The sequence below is a fragment of the Oryctolagus cuniculus genome, chromosome 19 (assembly GCF_051225735.1).
Source record: "Oryctolagus cuniculus isolate XC-2025 breed Fujian yellow rabbit chromosome 19, ASM5122573v1, whole genome shotgun sequence".
In the NCBI taxonomy this organism is placed as follows: Eukaryota; Metazoa; Chordata; class Mammalia; order Lagomorpha; family Leporidae; genus Oryctolagus; species Oryctolagus cuniculus.
The window spans coordinates 3,671,733-3,678,553 of NC_142885.1; positions in this window are offsets into that span (position 1 = coordinate 3,671,733).

Sequence of the window (6,821 nt, forward strand, 5' to 3'; positions counted from 1 at the left end):
GACGTCATCGAGGGGGCACGCCCAAGGGCGCTCGGCCAAGAGGGTGACGTCAGGGTCGGGAGCACTGCTCCTCCCATCACCCTGCCAGATAGCGGGTTCTGAAGGGTCGAGGATGCTGTGCCCAGGGGGCAGGCGGGGGGCGGTGGATCCCTGGGCTGGGTTGGGTCCTGGGCTGGGTTGGGTCCTGGGCCGGATGGGGTTGGTTTTGTGCTGGTCCCTGGTTTGGGTCCTGGGCTGGTTCTGTGCTGGTCCCTGGTTTTTGTCTTGGGCTGGGTTGGGTCCTGGGCTGGATGGGGTTGGTTCTGTGGTGGTCCCTGGTTTGGGTCCTGGGCTGGTTCTGTGCTGGTCCCTGGTTTGGGTCCTGGGCTGGGTTGGGCTGGGTTGGGTCCTGGGCTGGTTCTGTGCTGGTCCCTGGTTTTTGTCCTGGGCTGGGTTGGGTCCTAGGCTGGTCCCTGGTTTGGGTCCTGGGCTGAGCTGGGTCCTGCTTTGGGCCCCTGGTTTGCTCCCTGCCGTGGGCCGCTGCAGCCAGACATTTTGGGTCTTGGGCAGGGGCTGTTGCTGCTGCTGGCCGAGGACCTTGTCTTGAGCAGGAAGGCCGGGACCAGGGCAGGGCCAGCCGCCGGGGGAGAGGAAATGCCATGGCTTCCGTCCTCCGAGGAGTCACCCTTGTTCCTGGCGCCCTGTGGCGGGTGCTGCCTGCCCAGCCCCGCGCCCAGCAGGTTGGGATTCCTGGGGCCGCCCAGCGAGAGGCCCTCGCCTGTGCCCCACTTAGGAACCCCTCCTGTGGGGTGAAACGGACAGGGTACAAGGTGCTGGCCAGCTACAGACATGTTCTGAGTGCAGGCTACTGCCTGTGAGGCCACGCACACACACGCACACACACGCACACACGCACCGGGACCCTGCACAGCACCCACCCGTCCCCGGGCAGCCACACATCCGCCTTCTGCCAGTTGGCTTTCCGGCAGCCTTGTGCGAGGTCTCAGGAGACAGGTGCACCAGGCCCCGCCCACAGGCCCCGCCTCCATCTGTACCTGGCTCCGCCTCCATCTGCACCTGGCTCCGCCTCTCTTGGGAGGAGCCCCCCCCCACAGGTGCGGCAGGATAAAGCCCCCTGCTGCGTCTGGGGGCACACAGACTCATCTCAGGGCGACTCCTGGGTGGGGCGGGATGGGGCGGGGGGCCGCCTAGCCCCACACCAGCGCCTCCCCTGGTGTTTCTGCCAGCCTGGTTCCGGTCCCCGGGACCTCGACGCATGCTGGTCCCTGAGTGTGTGTTGGGGGCATCCCACATCCCTGCACCTTGCTCCAGGGACCCAGATGTCACCTCCACGTCTTCCTTTATTCTCCCACCCACTGGCTCACTCCCCGAAATGCCACAATGGCCGCTGCTGGAGCCAGGAGCTCCGTGTGGGTCTCCCCCGTGGGGGGCAGGGGCCCGAGTGCCCATCAGCAGGGAGCTGGAATCGGGAGTGGAGCCCAGGACCACGCTAGGGGCACAACATCCTCACCGCCCAGCTAACTGGCCTGGAGCCGCCCCCAGACCCGGCCTGCCTGGGCCCCTCCCCCCAGGACCGCGCCCCACCCAGTCAGGCCAGCGAGATGCGTGACAGGTGCAGATGCGGGCTCCCCAGCCTGGACTCCCTTGCTGTGACCCTGGGGCCCGCCCGGCCCCACCTGGTGCCGCCGTGGGACACTGTCCCCACCACAGAGCAGACCCCAGGGGCTGGGGCAGAGTGCAGCTGTGTGTGGTTTAACTGCCCGGAGCCAGGAAGCAGCTGCTGCCAAGTGTGCAGCCTGGGCCTGCACAGCCAGCGACCCCCGGGGCCCTGGGCTCCTGGCCTGGGCCCAGCACCCCCAGCTCGGACCAGGCCCGCGGCTCCCAAGGGGCCTCCCCCAACCCTTCCTGCCCCGCCCGCCCCAGGGCAGCCGCCCCCTGGCTGGCATCGCTCACCTGGGGTGGGGCAGACCCGTCTAGGCCCCTGCCTCATTGGGGCAGGCAGGGCCATGGCTACACCCGGAATGGGGGGGGGCAGCGTCCCCAGGGTGCCCTCAGCCCCAGCTCTGTGCCCTCGGAGCCGGGCAGGCAGCCACAGGAGAGTGGGGAATGGGAGCTGCGGCCCTGAGCCCCCAGAGGACCAGTGCTTCCTCTGCAGACCCCCTCGCCGCCCAGGGCAGCCCCCGAGCCCCCGAGCCGTCTCCCGCAGCCTGCACTCCCGGCCTCTCCCTTCCCCGAGTCCCACCGCCCACCTGGTCCCAGCGCCCGGGAGCCCCCGCCGCCTCCACCGCCCGTGTTCCACCCACCCCAGCCTGACGCGCGCCACTGATGCTGTTTAAAAAATTTTAATATATTTATTTGAGGTCTGGGCGTTTGGCCTCACAGAGGAGACGCCCGCATCCCACACTGGGGAGCCCCGGGGGTTGGGGTCCCAGCTCCCCTTGTAGCTCAGACACTTGTGGGAGGGGGACTGTGAGAGTTCTTCCTGCAAATAAATAAGATAAATGTGTGCACGTTGTATCTGTTTGTAAAGCTGTGACCACTTGAGAGGCTGGGGAGCCTGGGGGGAGCGTCTTCACTGCTGCCCCCCAGGGTCTGCAGGGCAGGAAGCTGCAGCAGGGGCGGGGCTGGGACTCGAACCCAGGCCCAGGATGTCTTGGTGAGGCCACCCCCAGGAGCAGCAGCCGCAGGTGCGCGGGGGGAGGGGAGGGGACGCCGCCCCCAGCGGGAGAGCCGCACCACCTGACTTCTGCACCCCAAGCCTCCACGGCCTCCCCAGGGGACCTCCAGCTGGGGGGCAGGGCGGAATGGGGCCCTGAGGAGGCGTCTCCACCGGCGTCTGGCCTGGGGCTCACTCGCGGGGCCACTGATCTCCACATGCATGCGTGTGCATGCGTGTCAGGCTCTCACTAGACCCCTCGTGCTGGCCGGCTCTGCCCGCCCGTCCAGGCCGGCTGCAGCCTCCCTCCTCCAGGGGAGAAACTGAGACCCTGGGCAGCCCAGAAGCTGGGGAGACTCCAGCCCCCTGGCAACTGTTCACAGCCCACAGGGCTGCCGAAGGGTGCAGACGTCGCAGGCGGCGGGCCTGTCCCCGGAGCCGGGCAGGAGTGGGCCCAAACCCACCGACACCCCAGCACCGGGAACCTGGGCAGGCGACTTGCTTCCGGAATGTTCAGCCTGGGGGCCTGGGGGGGTCTGTAAGGGGGGGCAGCCGCATGTTCCTCAGATGGGGTGGGGACAGAGCAGACAAGGAAGGGGTAGGGAGAGGCTGGGAGCCTCCTAGGGCCAGCAGTGGTCACCGACCCCAGGGGGCCGAGGCCAAGGCCGGTGCCCAGAACAGAGACTGAGCCGGAGTCGGGGGAACCTGCAGGGAGCACGGGGCGCCTGCACCCCACATCTTCGAGCCCCTGCCTCCTGGGAGGCCGCTGGTGAGGCTCACGTCCCTGGAGCCCTGCCACCCCCTCGGGAGACCCGCGTGGACGTCCTGGCTCCTGGCTTCAGCCTGGCCAAGAGCTGGGAGCAGCTGAGGAGTGAACCAGTGGACGGCAGCTCTCTCTCTTTCTCTCCCTCCCTCTCTCTCTTGCTCCTTCTTTCTCTGTCACTCCGCCTTTCAAATAATTGTTCTTATATACACCTTGCAGGTGAGGAAGTGAGAGGGAACAGCTGGGCCCCGGCCCCAGGACGCCAGCGCTCTCCCCCCTTCCCTGGTACGGCACTGGGCAGACGGCCTCTGTGAGCCTCAGCTTACCTTGCCTGGGAAAAGGACGCAGGGACGTCCTGCCCTCCGAGGGGCCTCAGCCAGCCGCCGCCCCCGAGCCCCAGCTCAGGGCGGGCACCGGGCTGGGGGTGCCCTAGAGGGTTCCCACCCATGCTGCCGCCAAGTTTAGCCCCCACTTCTCCCACGCTGGAAGCCGGGTCAGTCCTGGAGCCGGGAGTCGGTGGGCGCCTCTCAGGCCCGAGGTGCCCGGCCGGGGGTGGCGAGCAGCGTGAGCCCCAGGTCCACTACAGAGCACCCCCGTGAGTCCCTGCACTGGGGCCCACGGGCCCCCCTGGAGGCACGGCAGCGGCTCCAGCAGTGGCACTTGGGACGCCGGGCAGCCAGGCCTCGGCGGGGGTGGGAGTGGAAGCCGGGCGGCAGCCTCTGCCTGGAGACAGCGACGCACTTCCCAGCAATTGTCCAGAAACAGAAGAAATGCTGCAGGCAGGACGGCCGTGGGGCGGGGAGGGCACCCAGGGCCCTGTGGGAGAAAGTGAGACTGGGGGCACCCTCCCCGCAAAGGAGCCCCAGAGAACTCGGTGCTGGGTGAGAGGCCATCCGGCCAGGCCGGGGGCGCTGGAGGGAGGACCTGCCTTGGGATCCCGGCCGACCCCGGTGGGGCTGTGCCCGCGGCCTCCTGACCACCATGTCTGTCCGCGGTGGACCCCAGAGCGGTGGCGCTGGCTCAGAAATCGGGTCTGGGATGGACGCTCCCTGGGTGTCTGGGACTTCTCGGCCGAGGAGGGCCTTGTTCCCAGGCACCAAGTGGGCACCGCTGGTTTCCTGGGGTGTGCAGGGTGGGGGTCAGGGGGCTCACAGCCCAGGCTTTCTGCCCTCAGGGCTCCGGGGTCAGCCGCGCTGAGCCGGGCAGTTGCTGTCAGGGCGCCCATCATGTGGCTGCAGGAGGAAGTGGCCGGGCTGCCCTCCCTGGTGCTGGCCGTGGGCCGTCCCTCGGTTTATGCTAATCTTTTTCAAAGCTGGCGCTGTGGCGTCGTGGGCTAAGCCTCTACCTGCGGCACCAGCATCCCATATGGGTCCTGACAGCTCCACTTCCCATCCAGCTCTCTGCTGTGGCCTGGGAGAGCAGTAGACGATGCCCAAGTGCTTGGGCCCTGCACCAGCGTGGGAGACCTGGAGGAGGCTCCTGGCTCCTGGCCTCTGATGGGCTGTTGTGGCCATCTGGGGAGTGAACCAGCAGAGGGAAGACCTCTCTCTCTGTCTCTCCTTCTCTCTATCTGTAACTCTACTTCTGAAATAAATAACTTCTTTAAAAAAAAGTTATTTCTACCACATTAAAAAAAGTGACAGAGAAAAGAGAGCGAGAGAGGTCTCCCATCACCAGTTCACTCTGCAAAAGACCACAACAACAGGGTCGGGCTGGAAGCCGGCAGCAGGGGCCCAAGCACTTGGGCCGTCCTCGGCTGCTTTCCCAGGCCATCAGCAGGGAGCCAGATTGGAAGCCGAGCGGCTGGGACTGGAACGGGCGCCCACATGGACGCTGGCGTGGCAGGCGGCGGCTTCACCTGCTGCGCCACAGCGCGGCCTCCCAGTCAGAACCTTCAACCCCAACTGAGCTGGGAGAGGAGGGGCTGGGGCGGGGGTGGTCGTCCCCGTGGGGATCAGGACCCTAAAGGACACGGAGGCACGGGCGGCCACCTCTCCGAGCTGGGCGGGGGGTGCTTCGTGTGGCCGTGGAGCAGCCTCCCCCAGGCCTGGGCGACAACGGCCTTCCCGAGTCCGCCTTGTCCTGTCACAGAGGACGTCCCCGCCTCGGTCGGACCCGCGTTCGCGGTCAGGGAGCGGGAGCCCCTGCAGAGTGAACGTTTTACACCCACTGCTCACCCGCGTCACCGGGCATGGCCGAACCGCAGCTCCCTGCCAGGCTCGGGGCCCGGCCCCGGAGGGCTGTGGTCGCCTTATCCGTGTGGCTACAGGCCCTTCCGGAAAGGAATCCGGCCGCTCTGAGCACGGCCACCGGGGCCCAGGGCCCTGAGCCGTGACCGCCAAGCAGGCTGCAAGCGCCTGTGCGCAGGGCCCACGCTTTCCCGCGGTGTCTGCGCGGTTGGGGGGCGGGCTCAGACGCCTGGTCCAATACCAGCCAGGGGAACGGTGCAGGGAGCCTCCCCTGGGAGAGAGAGAGAGATTTCTCAGCTGCTGGTTCCCTGCCCCCGGGCTCCCACTGGGATGTCAGGGACATCGGCCGCCTCCCGGGCTGGGTGCAGTAGCCGGGAGCTCCCTCCGGGCCTGGGCTGGAACCTGAGGAGGTCCAGGTGGCAGCGCCACAACCCCCACCCCAACGTCCCCCTCTGACCCCCACTTAGGGACTGGGAGATGCTCAGAGGTGGCGGCTGACCCACCCCAGGCCACACAGAAGCCGGATCCACCCCCTGGCTCTCCGGGCCAAGGGTTCTCAGGACCACCCCTCTCCAAGCGCAAACCTGGGCCTCTCGCTGGCTTCCAGGTGAGGGACAAAAGCAGGCAGAGTGGCCCCGGCCCCTCCCAAACCCTGGCAAGACCCCGGGCTGCGGCTGCTTCCTGGCAAACGGAGAGCAGGGCACGAGGCCAGGCCGGACACCTGCCCGCCTGAGAGGAGGCACCTGCCGTGGCCCGGGGAGCAGGCAATGGCGCAGGGGCAGTGAGGGCGTCCGGTCAGCTCCCCCATGTCTGCAGCGGCCAGGGCTGACCGGAGCGGGGGCCGGCATCGGAACCCGGCGACCCCACACCCAGGCTCAGGAGGCCTCACTCCCTCCTGCTCTCGTCCAGCTGCCCGTGCAGCCCGCAGAGACCGGCCTGCCAGACCCGGGGCACTCAAGCACCAGTGTGCCTGTGGGAAGCATGGCAGCCGGGTCACCTCCGGCACGCAGGGGTGTTCCACTCGGTCCCCTCTCCACCAGCCCTGGCCCCCTCACCGGGGGGAGCTGGTTCTCAAAATGGGCGGGCCCCCTGGCCATGGCAGCAGCTGAAGCCCCCGGCCCAGGGCCACCCCCACCTGCGGATTGCTGTACTCACGGGATCTGGGGACCAGGGCCACCCCGACCTCACCTGATGCCTACCTCGCGAGGGCCTA